Here is a 27,757-nt window from a genome sequence, read left to right as displayed (position 1 = left end):
ATGTTTTGGATTTAGCTAGTTTTCATCACCACGCTAGCCCGTGCGGATTGGTGATGGTGGGAGACTTTTGTTGATCGCTCACAGCAAACCAACCTAGTATGGGTGGCCCTGACTAGTGCAGCTTTGGCAAGGTATCCCCACTCAGAAAGGGATTATATATATATATATATATATATATATATATATATATATATATATATATATATATATATATATATATATATATATATATATATATAGAGAGAGAGAGAGAGAGAGAGAGAGAGAGAGAGAGAGAGAGAGAGAGAGAGAGAGAGAGAGAGACATATATATATATATATATATATATATATATATATATATATATATATATATATATATATATATATATATATATATATATATATATCACGAATACAGGCAGCTCATTTTTATAAATGATATCACTGACAATATATTCTCAGAAATTCAAATCTAACATTAATCTGTTTCACGACTGTCAATTCCATTTAGTTAATCTCGCTGTGAAGCTTTTAGTTTATCAATAACCAAACAAAATATTCTCAGAATCAAAGCACACATTTCATGTGTGACATTACTTCAAGGGTGGAAAATGTTTTGACATCAATGGTCAAAATACAACACTTGTCTTTGTTAATTTTTGGTTTAGAAATCTGATAATAAAACATGTTTCATCCCATTTTCTTCTTCTTTAGAAGTCTTTCTATATATCTTTCAATAATAATCATTTGTTCTACTACTAGAGTCAACCACACAGTTGTAAGTTATAGTTCCAGTTTATTCCAGCAATTTAGTGCATATTCTAATGAAATAGGATGAATAAGATGATTGAGATTAAAGAAAAATAAGTGGAAACGTCCTTAGATATGGTTGAACATTGTTGGAACCTTATGAGTGTGTGACTGTGAGTGCAAGTGACTCAGTTCAATTGCTATTTGGAATATTAATGTCTCCTGTCACTTTTTACTGGTTGCTGGCAACAAAGAGGACTATATATTAAATTGTACCGAGAAATTCCTCTATTTCCCATTACTGTGAAGGTAATGCATAAGAATTTCATTGATATTGAAATGATATTACAGTTATAGTGATGTTTTTTCATAGTATGAAAGTGTATTTTATAGCCTAGCCCTATTGTTTTCAAGATCTAGCAACTCAACCATAATGCTGCTTGATCATGAAGAAATAAGCCTAGGCGATAAGATACATTTCTATCAGATTAGTTTAAAACCAAGAAAGTACGGTATCATAGAAATGCACGGAAAAGGTTTTCCTGGCATTGTTATAGAAAAGCACGGTAAACGTTTTCCTAGTAAGGGAATGTGGTTTTATATAGAAAAACTGGTAAATTTGTATTGTATTACAGGGTGTGATTTCGAACAGAAAATATATGTTTTCCTATAGTAAATAACGTTATTTAACCGAATTTGACCTTCATTTCAACCGCAAACAAACAGATCAACCAATTCGTCTAACTTTAAGTTGTCGAATTGGTTGATGTTATTATGGATGAAATGAAGGGGAAAACCGGTTAAATCACGATATTTCCTACAGAAAAAAAAATATATTTTCTGTTTAAATGGTTAAATATAAACAATGTCATATATAATGGGTTAAAATATTCAAATATAAACACCAGTTCTAAGGTGACACTTCCCTTACGGATGGGATGCGAACGATAACATTAGCAACGTTACCAATGATACACAGTGTTACCGACGATGACGAATGGTACACAGAGTTACCAACGTTACGATGGCATTACTAGCGATACCAATGCTAGATATTTGCATATGTATTTCAAATAATTTTTCCATATAAGTTTTACACAATATATAAAAAGTACAAAAAGGGCACAGAACCTAACAAACCCACCTAACCTAACCTAGAAGTATGACAGGTCACAAACCTCAGGTATTTACTGAGAACGGTAAAATTCTCCATGTTACGAATGATACACAGCGTTACCAACGGTACGGTGACATTACTAGCGATAGTAATGCTAGATATTTCCATACGTATTTTAAATAGTTTTCCCATATAAGTTTTACACAATATATAAAAAGTACAAAAAGGGCACAGAACCTAACAAACCCACCTAACCTAGGAGCTCCCTGGTCACAAAACACATACAGTATAGTGACTATTGGGGAATGACTTACCTTTTTGCAATTAATATTATCTTCCATGGGGTTAGACGACTTTTTCCCTAAAATGTACCTTTATGATAAGTAACAATGTAACCACAACGAGTTTCTATTTGGTTTTAGGAATGATGGTTTCGGTATTACAATAAAATATGTGAATGACTTTCGTGTAAGATAGGAGGGAAACGGCACTTGGGGCACTGTAAGGGTTGAGGAATTATGTTGTGTGATTTCAGGAAATTATCAACATTGGCTGAAGAATAATAAAAATCACCATGGAATTTAGCAAATGTTTTAGGTATGGAATACTGAAGCCATTACAAGTATCTATAATTTCCTCCATCGCAAAATACGAAAAAATAAACCTCATTTGAAATGACGGACACCTTACTAGGTCAAAGGTTACAAGGGAAAAGGATTTGGTATGAACAGACCACTTAAAGAGACAAAGGAAGGGGGTAGGGAAATATCAGTTGACAAGCCCCTTGTGTAAACTTTGATTAGGTATCGGTTCGTGATTGGTTAACAGAAAAACAAAGGAGTGTAGAGGGTAAACATGAATGAACTGTACAGGGAAACTAGTCCAGAGGAAGTATTCATGTATGATAGATAATATTGAATGGGAATATAAAATGAGATGATATTAAAGGGAATAGGATAATAAAACGTGTAATAGGTAGGGGAAAGGCTACTGCGCCTGGGGGAGGGGTTTCTGTGCAGGACGAAACTGGTATTCACGAACGAACGAACGTACGGGTGCTAATGATAGCATGGAAAGCTAACATTTGATCTACATCAGATGTTGGCAGGACTGGTTATTGTATTTTTTCATGAGACAAACTTTGCAATGCCTCCTCCAAAGTTTATTCAGGTATACTGTTTTGTATTTTCCTCCAATTATTATACATTCATGAAGTTAATGTATAGAGAAGAAAAGGCTAGTTTTGCGATTATATATCGTTTCCCCAGTATGTTTTCCCCACCCAAAACCCCAAGTTCCCACTGGGGGTCCCCCATTATCGTAGGATATAGATGTATATATATTTCTGAAACTATTCATTTGCGACGGGAACAAGTGTCATTTTCGAAGAGAGCGTAATTTTTTCTATAAGAAAAAGTAGTTTTTTCCCTAGGTTACATTACCCTGTAATACACTACAATAAAACCAAAAAATTCTCGTTTTCTTCGAAAATGACCATTATTTCCTAAGCAAATAGATATTTAATAAGATATACCCTGACGTATCCTAATAAGATATACCCTGATATATCCTACGGTAATGGGGCCCACCCAGTGGGAATCCGGGTTGTAGGTGTGGAAAATTTACTGGCGAATTGATAATGGTAAAACTAACCTTTTAAATATTTAACTTAGCCGGTGAATATATAATAGCTGACGTCTCCGGCGGCTCGACAGAAAAACACAAAAACTCGCGAGCGATCGCTATGAAGGTTGCGGGTGTGCCCACCAGCGCCAACTATCGGCCAGATACAGCATATACATGTAAACAGCTCCAATTCCTCTCTGTCGGTCTGATCGACAAGGTGTTCCATTACTCGCTGTTAACCTGGAGTTTTTCAACAGTCTTGGTGAAGTACTTCCTTTTGGTTTGAGCTTTCGCAGTGCAGGTGTTTTATCTTCAACTTAAACTCTTGAACTCTTTTTTGGATAGATTTAATTGTTGATGACTTTGGATTGTTTTTTGGACTTTCTTTGACTTTTCAAAATGGCTGACCCTTCTCCAATTCCTAGATTTCGTAAATGTAATGCTAGGGATTGCAATAAGCGTCTTCCAAAGGCCTCTCTCGACCCACATACTGTGTGTTCTAATTGTCGGGGTAAAACCTGTCAATTAGGAGATCGGTGTGATGAGTGCGTGGGCCTTTCGGAATTCGATTGGCTTGAGTTTGACAAGTATTCTCGTAAGCTAGAGAGAGATAGGGTGAGGAGAAGTTCCTCTAGATCGTTAGAATTTTCCTCCTCCCATGCCCCTGAACCTAATCCTTCCCCAGTAGTAGTTGTGCCTGAACCCTCTACTAGCACTCAGGAACCATCAATGCGGGATATGTTAAGTGCCATTCATGCTTTGGGCGAGAGAGTTGAGTCGTTAGCTATGGACCGTAATCAACTCATGGCGGACGTAAAAGAGTTAAAGTGTCAGAGTGCCACATTAGAAAATCGTGGGAAAGTGATTAGTGCGCAAAGTGTTATCAGTGTTGCGACCGAGGGTTCGTCTGTTCGTGCCTGTCGTTCGCCTAGTCCGAGACCTCTTGCAAGCTCCCAAGCCCCAGGGAGAAGTAATGTCGTAGGACTTATGGGTTCGAGAGGCTTTAACCAACGAACAGACGTTCCCTCTATGGTTTCAGGCGTGTCTCGTCAAGACCGCCCCTACCATAAGACGAGCGAGACGGTTTTCTCCTCGTCATCCGAAGGCTTATCGCGTAAGAAACTGTGGAGCAAGGTTTCGAGACCCTTAAAGCGAAAGTCAGTCCCTTCAGGACAGGTCCAGCATCCTGGTTGTAGCCATTGGGACAGCTCTGACCCTGTGCAGTCATCGGAAGACTGCTCGCCACCTAAACAGAAGCGTAACACAGGCTCCGAGAGTCTTAGTGTAGGCAATGTTTTGCAGTCACAGACGTTACCCTCGTCTCTTACCGCACCCATTCCCATTGATCCTAAATGGGTTGTACTGCAAGACATGCAGAATAAGCTTGCCTCTCTTATGGAGGACTATTCTGCTGAAAAGGTTCACGATGATCCTTGCCGCTTAGCTGATCGAGATCCTGGCCGTCAGCCGCCCAAACGAGCCTTTGCTCGTCCTGTTGACGTTGGCGTTACAAAGTCACGTCAGTCACGTTTTGTAGAGCCTCACTCGATGCAGTCCCGTGTTGACTTTCAGCCGCTTGTGGACGTTCAGCCGCTGCCGCATGCTCTTGTTGACGTTCAGGACGTTCGCCAACCAGCGAAGTTGACTTGTTTTGACATTGAGCTTCAAGCACCGCAGTCAAGAGTTGTTTTGACTGCTCAGTCTAGGCAGTCAAGGCAGTCTCGAGTTGACGTCGAGCGTCCTCCCGCTCCTGTTGTTGTTGCTAGTCAGTCTGTTAAGCAGTTACATGACGTAGCGTCCTGGACTGCTACTGATGCTCCGGTGCGTGTGGACTCTGCTTGTTAAGCATTGCCACCAAGGCAGGTCTCTCCCTTGCTTGAGACTCAGCAGTTATCGGACGAAGCTCCTTCAGATGAGGACATTGCTGATCCTCATCCTGATGATAATCCTTCAGATGTAGATGAACCTAAGGCGGTTCCTCCTTCGATGGATTTCAAGAAGATCATGGTGATTTTCAAGGATCTTTTTCCAGATCACTTTGTTGCTGTTGCTCCTCGTTCGCCTCCGTCTGAGTTTGCTCTAGGCTTAGCTGCTACCAAGCCAGCCTTTACTAAGCTAGTGCTTTCTCGCTCTTCTAAGAGGGCTTTACGTCTTCTAGGCGACTGGTTGGATACCAGGAGGAGTTTGGGAAAGACGGCCTTTGCCTTCCCTCCTTCTAAGCTTGCTTCTAGATCGAGCGTCTGGTATAACACGGGAGAAGTTCTCGGCTTGGGAGTCCCTGCCTCTGCCCAGGGTGACTTCTCAAGCCTCGTAGACTCTCCCCGTTGCCTGGCCATGAGACGCTCGAAGATTTGTTGGTCCGCCTCGGACCTTGACCATCTGCTTAAAGGCGTATACAGAGCCTTTGAAGTGTTTAACTTTCTTGACTGGTCATTAGGAGCTTTAAGTAGGAAGATCTCGTTTGCCGACCAAGATGTTTCCTTATTCATCATGTCCTGTATGGATAAAGCCATCCGCGATGGCTCCAATGAGCTCGCCTCCACCTTTACGTCGGGAGTTTTAAAGAAGAGAGAAACCCTTTGCTCTTTCCTTTCGGCAGGAGTTACTCCCTGTCAGAGATCGGAACTGCTCTCTGCTCCCTTATCAGCGGCCTTGTTTCCACAACAGCTGGTTAAGGATATAGCTGCTTCGCTTGTGCAGAAGGATACCCATGACCTGATGGCGTCCTCTGCTCGCAAAGGGGCTCCTTCTTCATCCTTTGCTGTGTGACCCAGGATCGAGACTCCTGCGTCTAGATTTATCCCGCCCTTTCGTGGCAGAGCTCCCAGCAGGGGAAGTTCTCGTGCCGAGGGAAAGAGAGGTAAGAAGAGAGGAGCCAAGTACTCCCGTGGCAGAGTCTGACTGCCCACAGCCTCAGACAGCGGTAGGTGCCAGATTGAAGAGCTTCTGGCAGGCCTGGGAGAAGAGGGGTGCAGACCAAGAGTCTGTTCTGTTGCTCAGAGAGGGGTACAAAATACCGTTTGTACGCAAACCTCCTCTAGTAACAACTCCCATAGACCTCTCTCCTCGTACCGAGAGGAGTCAAAGAGACAAGCCCTAAATCAAGAAGTGTGTCTGTTGCTAGAGAAGGGAGCGGTGGTGAAAGTCTCGGACCTTCAATCACCGGGGTTTTACAACCGTCTCTTCCTAGTCCCAAAGCATACAGGAGGTTGGAGGCCGGTGCTAGACGTCAGTGCGCTCAACGTTTTTGTTACAAAAACAAAATTCACGATGGAGACCACGAAGTCCGTCTTAGCAGCAGTCAGAGAGGGAGACTGGATGGTCTCTCTCGACCTACGAGATGCGTACTTCCACATTCCTATACACCCGGATTCCCAACCGTTTCTGAGGTTTGTTTACAGGAATGTGGTGTACCAGTTTCGAGCCCTGTGCTTTGGCCTCAGTCCTGCTCCTCTCGTGTTTACGAGGCTCATAAGGAATGTGGCAAAATTCCTCCATCTATCGGGAATCCGAGCCTCCCTGTACTTGGACGACTGGCTTCTCAGTGCATCGTCCAGTCATCGCTGTCTGCAGGATCTACATTGGACGTTGGGTCTGGCCAAGGATTTGGGACTTTTGGTCAACCTAGAAAAGTCCCAACTGACCCCATCCCAGACTATTCTATATTTGGGGATGGAGATTCGCAGTCCAGTTTTTCGGGCTTTTCCGTCTGACAATAGAACAAGCCCTGCTCAAAGTCCAACTAATGCTGAAAAGAGAACGTTGTTCAGTCAGGAGTTGGATGAGTCTCGTAGGGACTCTCTCATCCCTGGAGCAGTTTGTCTCGCTAGGGAGACTACACCTTCGGCCTCTCCAGTTCCATCTAGCCTCTCACTGGAACAAGGACAAGACGTTAGAGACGGTATCAATCCCAGTCTCCGAACCAGTAAAGGCATGCCTGAAATGGTGGGACAGCAATATCAGTCTGAGAGAGGGACTATCCCTAGCAGTCAAGAACCCAAACCACGTGTTGTTCTCAGACGCGTCGGATTTGGGTTGGGGTGCGACCCTGGACGGTCGGGAATGCTCTGGTCTGTGGACCTCAAGTCAGAAGAGCATGCACATCAACGGCAAGGAGCTATTAGCAGTCCACTTGGCCTTGATGAAATTCGAAAGCATTCTTCGAAACAAAGTGGTAGAGGTCAACTCAGACAACACCACAGCTTTGGCGTACATCTCCAAGCAAGGAGGCACACACTCCCACACGCTGTACGAGATCGCAAGGGACCTTCTCATATGGTCAAGAAATCGAGGCATCTCCCTGTTGACGAGATTCATCCAGGGGGACTTGAACGTCTTGGCAGACTGTCTCAGTCGGAGGGGTCAGGTGATACCCACGGAATGGACCCTCCACAAGGACGTGTGCAAGAGTCTTTGGGTGACTTGGGGTCAACCCACCATAGACCTCTTTGCCACCTAGTTGACCAAAAGGTTACCGATCTATTGCTCACCAGTCCCAGATCCAGAGGCGATCCACATAGACGCGTTTCTACTGGATTGGTCTCATCTGGACTTATATGCATTTCCACCATTCAAGATAGTCAACAAGGTACTGCAGAAGTTCGCCTCTCACGAAGGGACAAGGTTGACGTTGGTTGCTCCCCTCTGGCCCGCGAGAGAGTGGTTCACCGAGGTACTTCAATGGCTGGTAGACATTCCAAGAAGTCTTCCTCTAAGGGTAGATCTCTTACGTCAGCCCCACGTCAAGAATGTTCATCAAAGCCTCCCCGCGCTTCGTCTGACTGCCTTCAGACTATCGAGAGACTCTCAAGAGCTCGAGGCTTTTTGAAGGAGGCAGCCAGTGCGATTGCGAGAGCTAGGAGAGCTTCTACCATCAGAGTATACCAGTCGAAGTGGGAAGTCTTTCGAGACTGGTGCAAGTCAGCATCTGTGTCCTCTTCCAGTACCTCTGTAGCCCAAATCGGAGATTTTCTTTTACATCTGAGAAATGTTCGCTCCCTCTCAGCTCCCACGATTAAGGGCTACAGGAGCATGTTGGCTTCGGTCTTTCGTCATAGAGGCTTAGATCTTTCCAACAATAAAGATCTCCAAGATCTCCTTAAGTCTTTCAAGACCTCTAAGGAACGTCGTTTGACAACTCCTGGATGGAACTTGACGTGGTCCTAAGGTTCCTCATGTCAGACAGGTTTGAGCCATTACATTCAGCCTCCCTGAAGGATCTCACCCTCAAGACGCTTTTCCTAGTGTGCTTGGCTTCGGCTAAAAGGGTCAGTGAAATTCATGCCTTCAGTAAGAACATCGGCTTTTCTACAGAAAAAGCCACATGTTCACTTCAACTTGGTTTCCGGGCCAAAAATTAACTGCCTTCTCGTCCTTGGCCTAAGTCCTTTGATATACCTTGCCTGTCAGAAATCGTAGGCAACGAACTTGAAAGAGTGCTGTGTCCAGTTAGAGCTCTTAAGTTCTACTTAGCTCGTACTAAGTCCTTACGAGGTGGATCTGAGGCATTATGGTGCTCAGTTAAGAAACCATCATTGCCTATGTCAAAGAATGCTTTGTCATATTTTATCAGATTTTTAATACGAGAGGCTCATTCTCACTTGAATGAAAAAGACCGATGCTTGCTTAAGGTTAAGACGCACGAAGTAAGAGCTATAGCAACTTCCGTGGCCTTTAAGCAAAATAGATCTCTGCAAAGTATTATGGACGCGACCTTTTGGAGAAGCAAGTCGGTATTCGCGTCATTTTACTTAAAAGATGTCCAGACTCTTTACGAGGACTGCTACACACTGGGTCCATTCGTTGCAGCGAGTGCAGTAGTGGGTGAGGGTTCTACCACTACATTCCCTTAATTCCAATATCCTTTTAATCTGTCTCTTGAAATTTTTTTAATCTTGTTTTTGGGTTGTACGGAAGGCTAAGAAGCCTTTCGCATCCTGGTTGCTTTGGCGGGTGGTCAAATGTCATTTCTTGAGAGCGCCCAGATTAGGGGTTTGATGAGGTCCTGTTGTATGGGTTGCAGCCCTTGATACTTCAGCTCCTGGGAGTCTTTCAGCATCCTAAGAGGATCGCTGGGCTTCATGAGGAAGACAGACTAACAAGGCAGAGTAATCGTCTAAGTCAACTTCCTTACCAGGTACCTATATATATTTGGGTTTTGTTATGATATAACTGTCAAAAACTCTAAGCATATACGCTGTAAACTTTATTAATTCTGGTCTCTACCCACCACCATGGGTGTGAATCAGCTATTATATATTCACCGGCTAAGTTAAATATTTAAAAATGATATTTTAATTATAAAATAAATTTTTGAATATACTTACCCGGTGAATATAGAGACCCAGCGGGATGAGAAGAATTGGAGCTGTTTACATGTATATGCGGTATCTGGCCGATAGTTGGCGCTGGTGGGCACACCCGCAACCTTCATAGCGATCGCTCGCGAGTTTTCGTGTTTTTCTGTCGAGCCGCCGGAGACGTCAGCTATTATATATTCACCGGGTAAGTATATTAAAAAATTTATTTTATAATTAAAATATCATTTTTCTTCCCTGTAGATTATTTTCTGGGACGCATAATAAATCCACAAATAATTACAAAATATAGGCATCCTATTCATCTGAAGTATTTATTTCAATCATTTGTTTACGTTTTACAAACCACATGTATCTGCTCCTGTTCATTAGGTGCCCTAAGTGTGATTTTGAATTATCTTTTAGGAAAGACCAACACAGTTTTTATTGTAACACGACTCTCAAGATTGCTAAGACAAAATTAAGAGATGTATGTGTCAATCACAAGGTAAGCACTTATTTGTGATTTTCTTTTAGAGTTTGTGACCTGGGTAGGTGGGTCCGGAGGGCCTGTACCCCATCTAGCTATGTGAACTGGGAAGGGGGTCCAGGGGGCTTGCCCACTGGCAAGGTCTGGGACCTGGGAATGGGGGCCCTGTCAGCTTGCCCCCTAGTTAGGTCAGACCTGGGTACTACAAGGTTAGGTTGGCTTGTTAGATTCTGTAGCCTTTTATGAATCTCGAGAGTGTTGAATATTCACATTTTTTTTTTCTGTTTTCACCCACCCAAAGTCCCAGGTTCTCACCTGTGCCCATCGGAAAAAGGGGGTGATAAAGGGGGAACGGTTTATTTGCTGTTTAAGTAAAGGTTAGATTCATTAAAAGATCAATGTTTACTGTTCTTCCTTCATATGACTTTATTAGGAACTTAACAGCATGGTCAAGTTTGAGGTTCGGAAGTGTCTGTTGATCTCTAAAAATGTAGTTGAATATACCAGTTATTCTAATGTATTATCCTATAAAGTGACCCTATGTATCAAATTAATTATTAAGAGTAAGGTTGTCTTGAAAATAAAGAGCATTTGTGGTAAAGATATTTTGCTTTTATTTCAGATGCGTTTATTTACCTTCACATTTGAAATCCAAAAGCCGAAGCCAGTAAACAAAAAAAATTTTTAGTGGACAACCAGATTCCCCTAATAGTATAGGAAGGAGATGAAAGCTGAAGAAATGCTGATGGCACAAGATTGAATTATTTCTATCAAAATCAAAGTTGATAACAGGGAGGGATGTTGTAATATTTAACTGACACCAGTTTAAAGATAAGTTAGAATTTTCATCATTTAATTTTTGTTCAGAAGTTTACACCTCAATTAGCTTACAGAGTGGGTAGTGAATAAATAGTGAATAAATATATATGGAAGGCAGCTTATGTATAGTGCACAATGGTACTGTATCATATACTATCTGATAAAGCAGTATCACAGCAATCCTCTTGAAAGTAAAATTGTTCTCAAATATTTTTTTTTTATGAGATGATGATTACTATACATTATCAGTTCTATGTCTGTACAGTATACTTTCAGGTCATTCTAGGTATACAAATATTTCTCTAAAGGTAAATTCTCTAAAAGTCTTATCAATGAAGCAATAACTAATGTATGATTTTCAATATTAAACTTACCCGATAATCATGTAGCTGTCAACTCCGTTGCCCGACAGAATTCTATGGAGGGATACGCCAGCTATCACAATACTAGAAGGGGGTGTACTTACCAGCGCCACCTGTGGCCAGGTACTCAATCATTTGTTGTTGACACCTCCTCTATTATTCCTCTGTCGTGCTTCCGGCTAGACGTTCTGGGATACGCTCATGGTCTTCGAGTTTATTCATGGATATTTGGTGAAGTATTCTCTTAGATTAACGGCTGTCGCATACTGGAATCCTTTTTATATTAGCTAGTTAGCTTTTATATAAATACTGATTAACGGTTAATGAATTTTTGCTTGTTTTTGGATCACCCTTTGACTTACTCTTTGAAACAAGATGTCTGACGTTTCGCAAGCTCCCTCCCATAGACGATGTAGGTCTTGCAATAGGCGTATTCCGAAGGTCTCGGTAGATCCTCACACCGCTTGTTCTGACTGTAGGGACAGGCCCTGTCTATTAGAAAATCGGTGTGAGGAGTGCGCCGGACTTTCGGAATTGGATTTTGTACGTCTTTTAAAATATTCATCCAAGTTAGAGAGAACTAGAGTTAGGAGAAGTTCTTCTCACTCTTCTATGTTTTCCTCACCTCATGATCCCCTACCTTTTCCTACCCCTGTAGTGGCTACCCCCGAACCTACTGTGTGTCCTCCGCCTGATATGTCAACTGTTTTGCGTGCTATTCAGGCTTTAGGAGATAAAGTAGAATCAGTGGTAAGTGACCATAAGTCTCTGATGGCCGAGGTTAAAGAACTGAAGGTCAAGAGTGCAGTGGGTGGAAATAGTGCCAGTGCTGTGACGAGTGCTAGTGTCTGTGCAGTGCCAAGTGCTAGTGGTGCCAGTGTGGTGCGTGAGGATTTTTCTGTGCGAGCCAGTCGTCCTCCCAGTCCGGGACCTCTTGCAAGCTCCCATGCCCAGGGGAGAAGCAATGTCGAAGGGCTTAAGGGTTCGACAGGCCTTGTTAGGCGCACAGAATTATCCTCGGTGGTTGCGGGCGTGTCTTCCTTAGACCGTCACTCCCACCTGCAGACGATTGAGCCCGTCTTCTCGTCCGCTGATCTTCATGCAGGGAAGAAACGTTGGTCTCAGGTCTCGAGACCGCTTAAACGTAGAGTTCAGTCAGCGAGTGCTCAGCCAGGTTGTAGTCATTGGCTCAGCTCCGACTCGCCTCTGTCATCGGTCGACTGTACTCCGCCCAAGAGGAGTAAGGTTCTGCCTATACAGACCCCGCCTGTGACTTTACCTCAGTCTGTTATCGTTTCTGCCGACCCCAAGTGGACCCTGCTTCAGTCCATGCAAGTTCAGCTTTCGGACTTGATGCGTGAGTGTCGGGCTGAGAGTGTTGCACCGCCTGCACTCCCTCCACCTGTTCTCGCTCCGCCTGTGCTCGCCCAGCCTGCACCTGCTCCGCCTGTGCTCGCCCAGCCTGCACCTGCTCCGCCTGGTCGCAGCACCATCTGCCAGGCGTACGATGTTGAACCACTTTCGGAGTTTGCTGTTCACAGTGTTGTTCAGCCTCAGCCTTCTTTAAGGCAACCCTTGCTTTGGGATCAGGAGAGTTACACTCTTCCTCCTCCTCCCCTTGCTGCTCCACCAGTGGTGCAACTCTCGGTTGGGGTACAACAACCTCTCCCCTCCGTGAGTCTGTCTGCTCAACCAGCGCTGCACCGAGTTCAACCCTCATCTAGGCAAGCTCATCTACACCATGGACTTGCGCCTCAGGAGCCTCAGCTTGCTAGAACTTTACCTTGTTCTGCGCAGCCTCAACCTTCTCATGCTCCACTCATCTCTCAGGAACAGGAACGGACTACTCCGCCTCCGTCCTCCGCTCAGCTTGTGCAGTCCTTGGGTGCAACTCTTGCTAGGAGTCAACCTCCTTCACCCATGCACCTGCCTTCTGCTCCGACTGTTGTTCAGCCTATGCAGTCTGAACCTCAGGTTTTCCCTCAAGTTGAGGAAACCTCTGTTATTGTTCCTACCCGTTCTGACTCTGTGGTTCAGCATTCTGGTCCTTTTGCTTCGCTACCTTCTGCTGATGAAGTGTCGGATGATGAGGAGGCACATCTTGATCCCTCATCAGACGTGGAGGAGTCTAAGCTTTCTCCATTGTCTGTTGATTTTAGAAAGGTCTTGGCTCTACTCAGGGAGCTTTACCCTGACCACTTCGTCTCTGCTGTTCCCCGCTCTCCTCCATCTGAGTTTTCGCTAGGCGTTCAACAAGCTAAGTCGAGCTATACTAAGCTTGTCCTAGCTAGATCCTCCAAGAGGGCCTTAAGGACCTTAGGGGAGTGGCTTCAGTCTAAACAACACCTGGGCAAGACTTCCTTCATGTTCCCTCCAACGAAGCTCGCTTCGAAAGGTTGCGTTTGGTATGCCACAGGGGAAGCACCAGGCTTGGGAGTTCCTGCCTCTGCCCAGGCTGACTTCTCAAGTCTGGTGGACTCGCCTAGGAGGACTGCGATGAGACGCTCGAAGGTTTGTTGGACCTTCTCAGACCTGGATCATCTTCTGAAAGGGTTGTTCAGAGCTTTCGAAATGTTCAACTTTCTCGACTGGTGCCTGGGAGCCCTCAGCAAGAAAACATCTCCTGCGGACAAAGACTCTGCCATGCTAATTATGTCCTGCATGGATAAGGCTATCAGGGATGGATCGGGTGAGCTAGCGTCGTTATTTGTATCAGGGGTGTTGAAGAAAAGGGAACAACTGTGTACCTTCCTCTCAGCCAGCATTACACCGTGCCAGCGGTCACAGCTCCTTTTTGCTCCACTCTCAAAGTTCCTCTTTCCCGAGGAGCTAGTTAAGGACTTGTCGGCTGCCCTGATACAGAAGGACACGCACGATCTTGTAGCCTCATCGGCTCGTAAGTCTAAGGTTACCACCTCTGTCCCCAAGACTTATCGCTCCCCAGTGGCTGATACCCCGGCCACTAGGTTCATACCGCCCTTTCGTGGTAGAGCCCCCAGCCGAGGAAGCTCCCGTCCAGACTCTCACAGGGGCAAGTCTAGGAAAGGACCCAGGACATCTAAGGGAAAGCACTGACTCTCAGATTCTCCAGACAACAGTAGGAGCCAGACTCAAGATCTTCTGGCAAGCCTGGGAGAAGAGAGGTGCAGACGCACAGTCTGTCAGTTGGCTGAGGTACGGTTACAGGATTCCATTCTGCCTCAAACCGCCTCTGACCACATCGCCCATCAACCTCTCTCCCAACTACAAAGAAGAGGACAAGAGGCTAGCATTGCAACAGGAGGTGTCGCTACTTGTGCAGAAGAAGGCAGTGGTTATAGTCCGGGACCATCAATCCCCGGGCTTCTACAACCGTCTCTTTCTTGTGGCCAAAAAGACAGGAGGTTGGAGACCGGTGCTGGACGTCAGCTCTCTCAACGAGTATGTCACCAAGCAGACGTTCACAATGGAGACGACCAAGTCGGTCTTAGCAGCGGTCAGACAGGAGGACTGGATGGTCTCGTTGGACTTGAAAGATGCATACTTTCACGTTCCCATTCATCCAGACTCCCAACCTTTCCTGAGATTCGTTTTCGGAAAGGTTGTCTATCAGTTCCAAGCCCTGTGTTTTGGCCTAAGCACAGCTCCTATGGTCTTTACTCATCTGATGAGGAATGTAGCGAAATTCCTGCACTTATCGAACATCAGAGCCTCCCTCTACCTAGACGACTGGCTGTTGAGAGCCTCCACGAGTCGTCGTTGTCTGGAGAACCTCTCTTGGACTTTAGATCTAATCAGAGACCTAGGTCTATTAGTCAATATAGAGAAATCTCAACTCATTCCCTCCCAATCCATTGTGTACCTGGGAATGGAGATTCAGAGTCGGGATTTTCGGGCTTTTCCATCGGCCCCCAGGATAAACCAAGCCCTAGAGTGCATCATGAGCATGCTGAAGAGGAGCAATTGCTCAGTGAGACAGTGGATGAGTCTCACAGGGACCCTCTCATCTCTGGCCCTGTTTGTCGAGCTAGGGAGACTCCACCTCCGCCCTCTTCAATTCCATCTTGCAGCTCATTGGGACAAGGGCTCGACTCTCTAGAAGCAGTCTCTATCCCTATCAACCAAGAGATGAAGACCACTCTCCGGTGGTGGAAGCACAATCTTCTTCTCAAGGAGGGTCTATCATTGGCCATCCAGACCCCCCATCTTCATCTCTTCTCGGATGCATCGGACTCGGGCTGGGGTGCGACCTTGGACGGACGGGAATGCTCAGGAGTATGGAACAAGGAACAAGGATTACTCCACATCAACTGCAAGGAACTGTTAGCAGTTCATCTTGCCCTGTTGAACTTCAAGTCCCTCCTGCTAGGCAAAGTGGTGGAGGTGAATTCAGACAACACCACAGCCTTGGCTTACATCTCCAAGCAAGGAGGGACCCATTCGAGGAGCCTTTACGAGATCGCAAGGGACCTCCTCATTTGGTCAAGAGGTCTAAACCTCACACTGGTCACGAGGTTCATCCAGGGCGATATGAATGTTTCAGCGGATCGCCTCAGCAGAAGGAATCAGGTCATTCCCACGGAATGGACCCTCCACAAGAGTGTGTGCAACAGACTTTGGACCTTGTGGGGTCAACCTACCATAGACCTGTTTGCCACCTCCATCACCAAGAGACTTCCGCTTTACTGTTCCCCTGTTCCAGACCCTGCAGCGGTTCATGTAGATGCTTTTCTTCTGAACTGGTCCCATCTCGACCTGTACGCATTCCCTCCGTTCAAGATTATAAACAAAGTTCTGCAGAAATTCGTCTCGCACGAAGGGACACGGTTGACGCTGGTTGCTCCCCTTTGGCCTGCAAGAGAATGGTACACAGAGGTACTTCAATGGCTAGTCGACTTCCCCAGGACTCTACCTCTAAGAGTGGACCTTCTACGTCAACCACACGTAGACAGGTTGCACCCAAACCTCCACGCTCTTCGACTGACTGCCTTCAGACTGTCGAAAGATTCGCTAGAGCTAGAGGCTTTTCGAAGGAGGCAGCCAGTGCGATTGCCAGAGCTAGAAGAATTTCCACTCGTAGAGTCTACCAGTCTAAGTGGGAGGTCTTCCGAAGCTGGTGTAGAGCCAATTCTATATCCTCTACCAATACCTCTGTGATCCAAATAGCTGACTTCCTTCTTCATCTTAGGAATGAGAGATCCCTTTCAACATCTACGATTAAAGGGTATAGGAGCATGTTGGCCTCAGTCCTCCGCCACAGGGGTTTGGACCTGTCTTCCAACAAGGACCTTCAAGACATTCTCAAGTCTTTTGAGACGTCTAAAGAACGTCGTCTTTCCACTCCAGGCTGGAATCTAGACGTAGTCTTAAGGTTCCTTATGACATCTAGGTTCGAACCTCTCCAGTCAGCTTCCTTCAAGGATCTTACCCTCAAGACTGCTTTTCTCGTTTGCCTTGCAACAGCTAAGAGAGTCAGTGAGGTTCATGCCTTCAGCAAGAACATTGGTTTCACAACCGAATCAGCTACATGTTCTTTTCAGCTTGGATTCCTAGCAAAGAACGAGCTTCCTTCACGTCCTTGGCCTAGATCGTTCGAAATACCTAGCCTCTCCAACATGGTAGGTAACGAACTAGAGAGAGTTCTTTGCCCTGTCAGAGCTCTCAAATATTATCTGAAGAGGTCTAAACCTATTCGAGGACAGTCAGAAGCCTTATGGTGTGCCATCAAGAAACCCTCGAGACCCATGTCCAAGAATGGGCTTTCGTACTATATAAGGCTTCTGATCAGAGAAGCACATTCTCACTTAAAGGAGGAAGACCTTGCATTGCTGAAGGTAAGGACCCACGAAGTAAGAGCTGTAGCTACTTCGTTGGCCTTTAATAAAAACCGTTCTCTGCAGAGCATTATGGATGCAACCTATTGGAGGAGCAAGTCAGTGTTTGCATCATTTTATCTGAAAGATGTCCAGTCTCTTTACGAGAACTGCTACACCCTGGGACCATTCGTAGCAGCGAGTGCAGTAGTAGGTGAGGGCTCAGCCACTACATTCCCTTAATCCCATAACCTTTTTAACCTTTCTCTTGAATACTTTTATTGTTGTTTTTATGGTTGTTACGGTAGGCTAAGAAGCCTTCCGCATCCTTGGATTTGGCGGGTGGTCTATTCATTCTTGAGAAGCGCCTGGGTTAAAGGTTTGGTAGAGGTCCTTTAGTAGGGTTGCAACCCCTTGTACTTTGGCACCTTTGGGTTGATTCAGCCTCCAAGAGGAACGCTGCGCTCAGTAAGGAAGACGAACTTTAAATAAAAGGCAGAGTAACGGTTCTATTCGACTTCCTTACCAGGTACTTATTATTTCATTGTTATTTGAGATAACTGTTATATGAAATTTGGGATACTTAGCTATCCTTTAATCATGTACACTGGTTTTCACCCACCTCCCTGGGTGTGAATCAGCTACATGATTATCGGGTAAGTTTAATATTGAAAAATGTTATTTTTATTAATAAAATAAATTTTTGAATATACTTACCCGATAATCATGATTTAATCGACCCTCCCTTTCCTCCCCAGAGAGAACCAGTGGACCGAGGAATAATTGAGGAGGTGTCAACAACAAATGATTGAGTACCTGGCCACAGGTGGCGCTGGTAAGTACACCCCCTTCTAGTATTGTGATAGCTGGCGTATCCCTCCATAGAATTCTGTCGGGCAACGGAGTTGACAGCTACATGATTATCGGGTAAGTATATTCAAAAATTTATTTTATTAATAAAAATAACATTTTGATAGTATACTGTACTTTCATGGGTCATAGATTTTAAACACGGCTTTAGGGTTACAGAATGCCACAGTTCTTAAACCTGTAGTATGATACTTGTTGAATAATTAATGATTGTAGTATTACCTGGAAATTCATATCATTTCAGCAAAATAGAGTAGTATAGATTACATGTAAGTCCAGTATTTCACTTCCTATATGCCCAAAAATTATTCATTAACATTTGACCCGGGACCCCTCGTTTGATGTTTGATACAAGTCCAACTGCTTGATTACTATAACAGTGTATGTTTGATTGATATTAAAATTTCCCTTTCAGCACTGAAGCACTGTTTCTGTCGATAAACCTAGACTTCCAGGTTCAATGGAAAATAACACAAGCCAATCATTTTACCAAATTATTTGTAAGTGACTTCTAACATAAGCGTTATCATTTTACCCATCACCGAATGTTAGGAAATTGTAATATATAACAGGTTTAAAGAAAAATGGTTTAGTCCCCAGGGAAAGTTTTAAATGTGCAAATTTATTCAATCTTTAATGTATAAATCATAAGGTGTGGAAGATTTTGGGAATGTGGGGTAGACATGCTCCAGGAATATCTTCCTGCAACCGGCAACAAAGATCTTTACTGGAGTATATGAGTACACCATCATGGTTAATACATCAGATGTTGCAATTTGCAAACCTTCACACTATTGTACTGTTTACAGAAAATTACTTTCACATAAAATCTTTGTAATTCTACTTGTTCCGTCACTAAATACAAACCTTTTCACTCTTTATTTGGAAATGTACTTTTAGTGAAGCTGGAAGACTAGCTATAAGACTTTTAGCAAGGTGTACAGGGGGTGTTAGTGGGTAGTACCAGCTACCTCACTCGCACACACCTTGGTTGTCTCGTCACCTTTGTTTTTGTCTCGCTTGAGAATGGACCTTCTCTCTGCAGCGGTGGGTTGGAGGTTAGTAGCTACCCCTCTCACTCACACACCTGGGTTGTGAGCCTCACTTTGCTTTTGGCTCGGATGGAGAACCGTTGTTACCGCTCTTCCTCCTCACCAAATATTTTGACAGCCATTGTTACTAATCTTTTTTGCTTTCTCTTTTGCAGTGTGTTTGTGTGTTGTCCTTTCAGCGATGCAAACCTGCCCTGGACCTGAGGGCCACTCCTGCGGAACATTTATGTCCTCCATTTATGCCAATCCTCACCGTTTATGTCCCGCCTGTAGATGTCAACAGTGTGATACCAGCAACACTTGTATTGAATGCTGGGAGTGGTCGGCCTCCCAGTGGGAAAGGTTTGGGCGCAGGCGGAAGAAGGTTAAAAGGGATTCGTCTTCGAGGTCTTCCTCATTAGCAGAAAAAAACCCAAAGCTTCTTCTTCCACCCCCGGCCTCCCTCCGAAGCTCTTGCACGGCTGGTTTCCTCCGGGGGACCGTCGAGCAGTAGCGCAGGACAACCTCGGTTCTCGAGAGACAGTGTTGCTTCCCCTAGCAAAGTCTCTCCCCCCGGGGGAGTCCTTGTCACTTTGTGATGTGTTTCAAGAGTGTTGGTTCCAGGGATTGCCCGGCCCACCTTCAAAGGAGGTGTTGTTGCACCTCCTTACGCAGGGTGCAGAGTTACAGCTTTCTTCTGATTTGCTTTGGAGGTTGACCCAATGGCTTTGCTGTATGTAGATCCTCTGGACCCTGAGAAGTCTTCTGTGGCCTTTCTTGCTAACTTTGGTCCTGCCTCGTCCTCCACTCCTGCCGCTGCTGCCAAGGACTGCACTTCCCCCTTTGCCGATCTTCCTTCGGGGGTGGAGTAAAGTCCGAGGCAAGTCTCTCCTGGGGGTGATTAGTTTTCTCGTTCACGAGAGAGATCATCCATAGAGACCAGCCGGTTGATCAGCCCTCCCCCGCAGAGGCTCATGCTGGCAGTCATCCTTTTGTAGAGTTCGTGGCCCTCTTCTCCTCAGACGTTCTCCTTCGCCTTCAGCAAAGAGACGGCTGTTTGGTTCATCGTCTTATAACATAAGCTGTACTGATTAACTGGTTTACCTTTGGATATCGGGATTATTCGGTCAACCACACAAGTTTGGTAGCAGTTGGAGGGTGGACAGGCTCCTCCCCTTCATTGCAAGAACGTGCAAATAGTTGCACGTCTCGTCATCACCTCGAGATGTGTTTATTTCTATGCAATCTTCCCCCTCCCCATCCTGCTGGACGAACAGTGGATGGTGGGTGGCAGATGAGAGCTTCTGCAAAGAGGCCTATCTTCTTGTCTCCCCTCTGGATCTGATGCTCTCTTTAATACATCAAAAAAAGGGGGGCAGCATATGCCGCACCATTCCATCCTCGTCCGTTGGCCCAATTCAGAAAGGTACCAGCATTCACCTCTCTTAGAGAACCATCCAGCAGTAGGAAGCCTCAGATGGACAGAGGACAGGTAGGTGCCCCCATCCGCTCACGTCATTCCTGGTACAGGAATGTGTTTGCAGATAATCTGAACAGTGGGCTCCTAGTGTCTTTGAATCTCTTGTATCCAACAAAGTCTTAACTTTGTGAGATACCCGACTGTGGTCATGCTCACAACGGCCCTGAAATTCAGGCTCCCGCTCGACCCTTCACCAGGCCGTTGAACAAGATGTATTCCAAGCTCAGTGGGACAGCATGGAGGTGTACGCCTTTTCCCCCATTCGGTCTGGTGAGAAAATCCTCAGCCAAGTCAGGATAAGCAAGATCTTATCAATGACTCCAATAGCTTCGCTATGGCATCCCGCAGAATGGCTTCCGGACCTTCTGCAGCTCCTGACAGATTTCCAAGGGATCTTCCTCCACGACATGATCTTCCAAGCAGCCACATGCTAACACTTTCCTAAGCCGTAGCTTTGCTTCAACTTCACGCCTGGGATGGTCTTACACCACTTCTCTCATAGAGGCCTCCTGCAACGAGTTGCGGAAAAGAGGTCTAGGCACCTCAGACACTCTTCAGCGTCGGTCTTCCAGGCAAAGAGTTCGGTCCTTTGTGACTGATGTCGGATCTCAACCTCTTCCTGGGAACGCGGTTCGGGTCCTTCAGTCCCTGAAGGCCCTTCTCTACGAACCTTTATGCCAGGCAGCAGATCGCTTCCTTACATGGAAGATAGCCCTTTCTACTTTGACCAAGAGAATTAGTGTGTTGTATGATCCATCTTCTGATTTCTCCTACTCTGGGAGACGGGGAGAAGTAATCCTCAGCGGCGTTCCTGAGTTGATTGCCAAGACTCAAAATCCGAGTGTGCTGTACCCTAGGTGCAGCCCATTTCGGATAAAGAGTCTTCATTCGGTAACCGAAAACCCATCAACTGGGGTTTTACCCAGTGAGGAGTCTGTGGTGTTACCTTAAAAGAACGACACCATCTCGCCCCCGTGTGTCGGCACTGTTGACAAGCACTGAGAAGGTCAAGAGGAGGATCTCAAGGATTTCCTTCCCCTCTGGGATCGGAAGGCTATTGAGGTTGCTCTCAATCTAGACCCTCCTCCATCCTAAGACCCAGAGCTCGTAACGTCAGTGGCGTTGCTACGTCCCTGTCGTTCAAGAAACTACTGTGGCGCAGATACTGTAAGTGGGCATGTGAAAGCGTCAATCGACCTTCACGGCCCACTACCTGCAAAGACGTAACCCACAAGAACATGGAGACCTTTTCCATCGGTCCTGTGGTGGTCCACATCAAATGGTCTAAACACCTCAGGCTCCTTGATGGACAAGTAGGAGAGGTTTGAGGGCTGAGGTTACTGGATTAGTCTGGGGTGAATGAGTAAGAATGACTTGCTCCTTTCTTCCTTTCACCTTCTCCCCTTTTGGAAAACAGCTCCGCAAGCCTCAGCATAGCTGACTTCACCTCACTGCAGGTAAGACTCATTCCCCTTGTGCCTCCTAAGTATAGAATAATACTTTGTTACATCCCCAATACCTTTTTGAGGGAGGGTATTGGGTAAGTCTTAAGAACAATAGGTTTTGTACTTGAGTTCCTCTGTTAAAGACAAGCCACACATGTTAGTTCCACTCACAAACAAGCTTCTACAGGCCGCTATCAGTGCATTACCTCATATCGGCACTAGATTATAGCAAGGGTAGGGTCCCTTCTACTATCGATCACAGATTGAAATAGAGAAGACCTCGGTTCATGACAAAGGCCAGTTGGTGAGAACTTCCTCCCTTCTAAGAGTAAGTCACCCCTATAAATAGTGTAGGGTTTGTATCTACGCCAGAACAAATAACAAATTTGTAAGTCATTTGTATTTTTCCTAGTATACAAACCTGCAGCTATTTATACAAATGGGCCTGCCAACCTGTCCCCCGAGAAGTCCTGCCATAAAGCAAAGTGGTTACTCAGCCGAAAGGTGTGAGTGAGCCGGGTAGCCAGTCTACCCCACCCCCCACCCGGTAACTAGCGGATGGGGTAGTTATCCCTCACTAAAATTATCATGGCTCGTCTTTCAGCTACGCCGAAAGTATACCCCTATAAATAGCTCCAGGTTTGTATACTAGGAAAAATTCAAATTACTTACAAATTTGTTATTTTACAGGTATGACTGGAGTTTCCTTGCTGAATGTTTTGAAGATACATTTATAAGCAGGACTGAAATATCACAATTACCTGGTAATCTCTGAAAATATCCCCTCGAGTGATGAATGACAAACTATGTTTAGGAGTAGTTGAAAGAGGAGATTTTTAGAGATAATATGAAACATGCATTATATGTATGTAAGTAGTATACAGCATATATATATATATATATATATATATATATATATATATATATATATATATATATATATATATATATATATATATGTGTGTGTGTGTGTATATATATATATATATATATATATATATATATATATATATATATATATATATATATATATGTGTGTGTGTGTGTATATATATATATATATATATATATATATATATATATATATATATATATATATATATATATATATATATATATATATATATATATATATATATACCTTAAATACATACATACATACTGTACATACATACATGCACAATAGGTAGATAGATATATATACTGTATTTGTGATAATTAAACAAATTTAAAGGCATCATATTTCAAGTTTTAGTATTTTAGCTATACCTATATAGGCAGTAGACGGGTGTCTTAAAATTTTAATATTTATTCACGGTCTCTTTTCTTATAATTTGAAGTGGGCATTAATGAGACCTACTGTACCTTGAAGAAAAACTTGCAACTGATTAGGAATTTTGTAATGAAAGTTTGTGTATATATAAAGGTTACATAAACAAATCAATTGAATATTGAAATTCAATATTTGTATAACTTAGATCTTTTGTAAATTGAATATTTTACTACTTCTTTTTAGTCAATTTGAAAAAAAAGATAATCTATGGTTTAATTATTAATTAATTGATATTAATAAATTAATTACTTCATATTGAGAAGTCATGAGTGTTCTTAAATTCTAAATGTTACTCATTCAGTTACTTGAAACATTCTTTAGAATTTCCAGACAATTTTGTGCATATCAACTGACACCAATTTCCATTTGTTAAAACTAGTTTCTATCTAAAAATGCCATTTTTAGCACCCAGGAATCAAATCTGATTTGTTTATATAAAATATAAGTTAAGCATTTAGATCACATGTTAAACACTTTTATAAACTAAATCTTTTGAATGTGTGTGTGCTTGTTTCTATTGATTTTCATGAAAGAATAGCTATGAAAATCAAAATTATCTTTTGCTATAATTTCATCTCATAACAGTTTTATATGATTTTTTTATATGTTTCAGTTTGCCTATGAAAGCATTTTATTTGTCCTAAACTTTAAAAGGAGTGATTCATTAAATAATTTTTTTCAGGACACGGTTGGTCGCTTGTTTGAGATCAACAATTGATGGAAAGCAGATATAATGGCAATGTCCATTAATCACAAGAAAATTCCTGTTCTACTGTGCAAATGGAATAGTAGAATTTAGGATCTTAAAATATTTTATTTTATTTGTTGTTTTCTTCTCATATAGTTTATTTATTTCCTTATTTCCTTTCCTCACTTGAGTATTTCTTCCTGTTGAAACCCTCAGTCTTATAGCATCCTGCTTTTCCAACTAGGCTTGGAGCTTAGCTAGTAATAATAGTAATAAATAATCTGTGACTTTGAGGAAAAAACTTTATGGGTTTTAAGCGTTTGGAGAATTAGTAATTTTCAAATTCTTGTGTATATCTATTTAGTGAGGCACTAAGTATCTTGATATTGCCTGATTAATCTGTGAAATTTTGGCTTTTAGAATTCAACTGCAAAACTAATATTCTTCTATAAATCCTAAAATATGTTGCTGGTTGTGCCATGTAGTTTTCATTTTATATTAAGTCTTAACTACCGTAATGCTGCTGTCAGTTTTTTATTTGAAAATTTCAACATAGAACAAAACGTAAATTGTTCCGTAACCGAAATACAAACCACGCTATTTACAAAGGGTATTACTTTTAGCGCAGCTGAAATGACGAGCCAATAGTTTTTAACGAGGGTTAATTACCCCCGCGCTAGTTAGCGGGGGGTGGGGAAGGGTAGCTTGCTACCCCTCCCCCCTCCACACACCGGTGACTTGCTTCACTTCACTTTTGGCTCGGCGGTGATCAGACGTGTCTGCTCATCGCCTTCGTGACAGCCTTTAATTTTCTGCTTTTTCTTTTCAGCGTGTGTGTTGGTTGGAAGTTGACCTTCAGTTATTTTCTTTGCTATGCGTACATGCCCTGGAGTTGCCGGCCGTCCTTGTGGGACTTTCATGTCGGACATTAATACGGATCCACACACCCTCTGCCCTCACTGTCGAGGCCGACGGTGTGACCAGGATAACATGTGCCGTGAGTGTAGGGAGTGGTCTGCCTCCCAGTGAGAGAGGTTTGGCCGACGGCGTAAGAAGAAGTCCAAGAGAGACCGTTCTCCTCCGGGGTTAGCCTTGAAGGAGGAAGGTTCTCGGGACTCTTCTTCCGCCGCCCAAACCTCCTCCGAAGCTCCCCCTCGGCTGCCTCCTAAGGAGAGTCGTCCGAGTGGGAGCGCAGGCCCTTGTTCTGTTTCCCTACCTTCGATGGGGGGAGAGGGCGTCGCCTCCCATAGCGAGGCGGTTCCCCCTCCTCCTCCGGGGGAGGTTATTGATAATGATAATGCCTTATCCAGTGATGATCTTTTACAGATTTGGTCGTCCCTGGGGCTTAAGGGCTTGCCCTCCAGGGTCGCTCTTATTGACCTTGTCTCGTTGGGGGCCACTGTTAAGCAGTCGCCGGTGGTAGCAAAGGTAGACCCTCTGTCTATTGTCGACGTCGTGGTGACAGAGGCCTCTGACGTGGCTGGGCCTTCCGCCGCAGGTGCTATTGCTGGTGATGGTGCTAAAGGCTCTCCTCCTCCTTCCGTACATCCTTCGAAGGGGGAAGTGCGTCCTTCGGTCTCGGCTGCTGCTCAGCTTCCTTCTGAGGGAAGTGTTTTGACGGAGACTCCCCTTCGGAGGACCGATGGTCCCGACGATCTCCCCCGAGGCCGCCTCCGCCGTAAGGCTCACCGCCCTCTACGCCACAAGGGCCTCCCTTCCCCTTACATGGGGACTAAGAGACGCCTTTTTGGGTCTTCGTCCTCCGGGAGGGACTCTCCTCGTCAGCCTCAACCTACTGCTCCGCCCTCCTTGAACCTCTCTGCAGACCGCTCACCATCTCCTGCCGGATCTTCGCCTTCTGGAGAACTCGTCACCCGACGGGCAACGGTCCCTTCGGGGCTAAGGGATTCTTCCCTTTCGCGAGCAGTGCTAACGCACAAGCGCTCTCCTGCTCGCCAGCGCTCTCCTGCTCGCCAGCGCTCACCTGTTCGCCAGCGATCTCCTGCTCGTCGACGATCTCCTGCTCGTCGGCTCTCTCCTGATGTTCGCCCCCCTCGCCAGCGCTCTCCTGCTCGTCAGCTCTCTTCCGAGCGTCAGCGCTCATTTGAGGACCATCGCCCTGCGGTCTCTGACCACCCTTTAGTTCCTGCTGAACTCCCTGCTCACCATCTGCCTGGTCCTGTGGCTACGCAACATCGTGCTGCGCGTGTGTCAGAAACACATGTTCGCCAACGCGCCAGCGATCTTCCCGTTCCTGCTCGTGAACGCGCCGCACCACCTGTCCTCTCACAGGACACGCGTCGACCTTCTGCTCGCCAGCGATCACCAGCTCGCCAGCGATCACCTACACGCCAGCGATTACCTCCTCGCCAGCGTTCACCTGCTTGCCAGCGCGCACAGGCGAGCTTAGTATCGCCTATTCAACAGCGACAACGAACGCACCGACGTTCGCCAACGCTCCTGAAGGAACATGGTTCGCCAGCTTCTAGCTCGCCATCGCGCGATCGCCCGCCTGCACATGCCGCTCGCCATCGCTCGCCATTGCACGATCGCCCTCCTGCGCATGCTGCTCGCCATCGCACGACCCTGCACGATCGCCCGCTTACGCATGCTGCTCCTCATCGCACAACCCTGAACGATCGCCCTCCTGCGGATGCTGATCACCATCGCACCCCATCACGCGATCATTCACCTGTGCATGCTGCTCGCCATCGCACAACCCTGAACGATCGCCCGCTTACGCATGCTGCTCCTCATCGCACAACCCTGAACGATCGCCCTCCTGCGGATGCTGATCACCATCGCACCCTATCACGCGATCATTCACCTGCGCATGCTGCTCGCCATCGCTTACCATTACGCGGTCATTCACCTGCGCATGCTGCTCACCATCGCACACCAGTGCGTCGACATACCACATCGCGCCATCGCCAACTTGAGCGACTGCACTCACCAGCTCGTCATCGATCGCCTGTGGATCTACATCGCCAGCGATCTTCCTCACCTACGCGGCAGCACGATCCCTCGCCATCGCGCCAACGCTTGCGTTCGTCGCCTCGGACACGTGTTCATTCACCTGCCCACCCTCGCGCCCACTCGCCTGCGCGCCCGAGCGATCGCTCGCCTGCGCGCCCGCTCGCCTGTGCGCCCGCGCGATCATCCACCTGCGCGCCCGCACTCCCGCGCGACCATCGTTCGCGTCGAATTCCACAGCCGGTGGTAGCAGCAGGGACGCGTGCTCCTAGACGGCATTCGGGATCACCTCCATCCAAGCACAGGTTGGTAGTGCAGGACGAAGACAGGTCAGTACAGCATTCCTCCCCACCTTCTTTTCAGGCAGGTACCGTCGTTTCCACTCCAAAGGATCGCCCGATCCCTTTCTCTTTAGCGAGGATTTCGGTCTCTGTGTCCTTGGAGCAGCAGACTTGGTTTGGTCCGCTGGCACGGGCGTTATTGAGGGTTATGAAACCAGCACTCGCCGGCCAGGGTAACAAACCAGCGGCTGTCTCTCCTACGCTGAAGAGAAAGAGAGGAGTGGACTTCGTGGTGACTTCCCCCAGGGCGAAGTTGGTTCCCAAGAGGTCGGTCTCGAAGGTCCCTTCTCCTGCACGAGTACTCTCTCCTTCTCCCGTGGACGAGGCCTTTCCGTCCTCAGGTGAGTCCAGTGGGGCGGTAGT

The 27,757-nt window shown here is 45.4% G+C and overlaps 1 long non-coding RNA gene across 1 annotated transcript; it reads left to right on the top strand.

Annotated features, from left to right (window-relative positions):
- Positions 1-903: 903 nt before the first annotated feature.
- Positions 904-24,441, top strand: LOC137654390 (uncharacterized). The gene is made up of 3 exons (XR_011046630.1): positions 904-1,040; positions 18,519-18,603; positions 24,075-24,441. It is a non-coding gene; the product is annotated as an uncharacterized lncRNA (long non-coding RNA).
- Positions 24,442-27,757: the final 3,316 nt, after the last annotated feature.

The sequence above is a fragment of the Palaemon carinicauda genome, chromosome 15 (genome assembly GCF_036898095.1).
Source record: "Palaemon carinicauda isolate YSFRI2023 chromosome 15, ASM3689809v2, whole genome shotgun sequence".
NCBI classification, from domain to species: Eukaryota; Metazoa; Arthropoda; class Malacostraca; order Decapoda; family Palaemonidae; genus Palaemon; species Palaemon carinicauda.
This window is presented reverse-complemented; position numbering and strand designations above follow the sequence as displayed.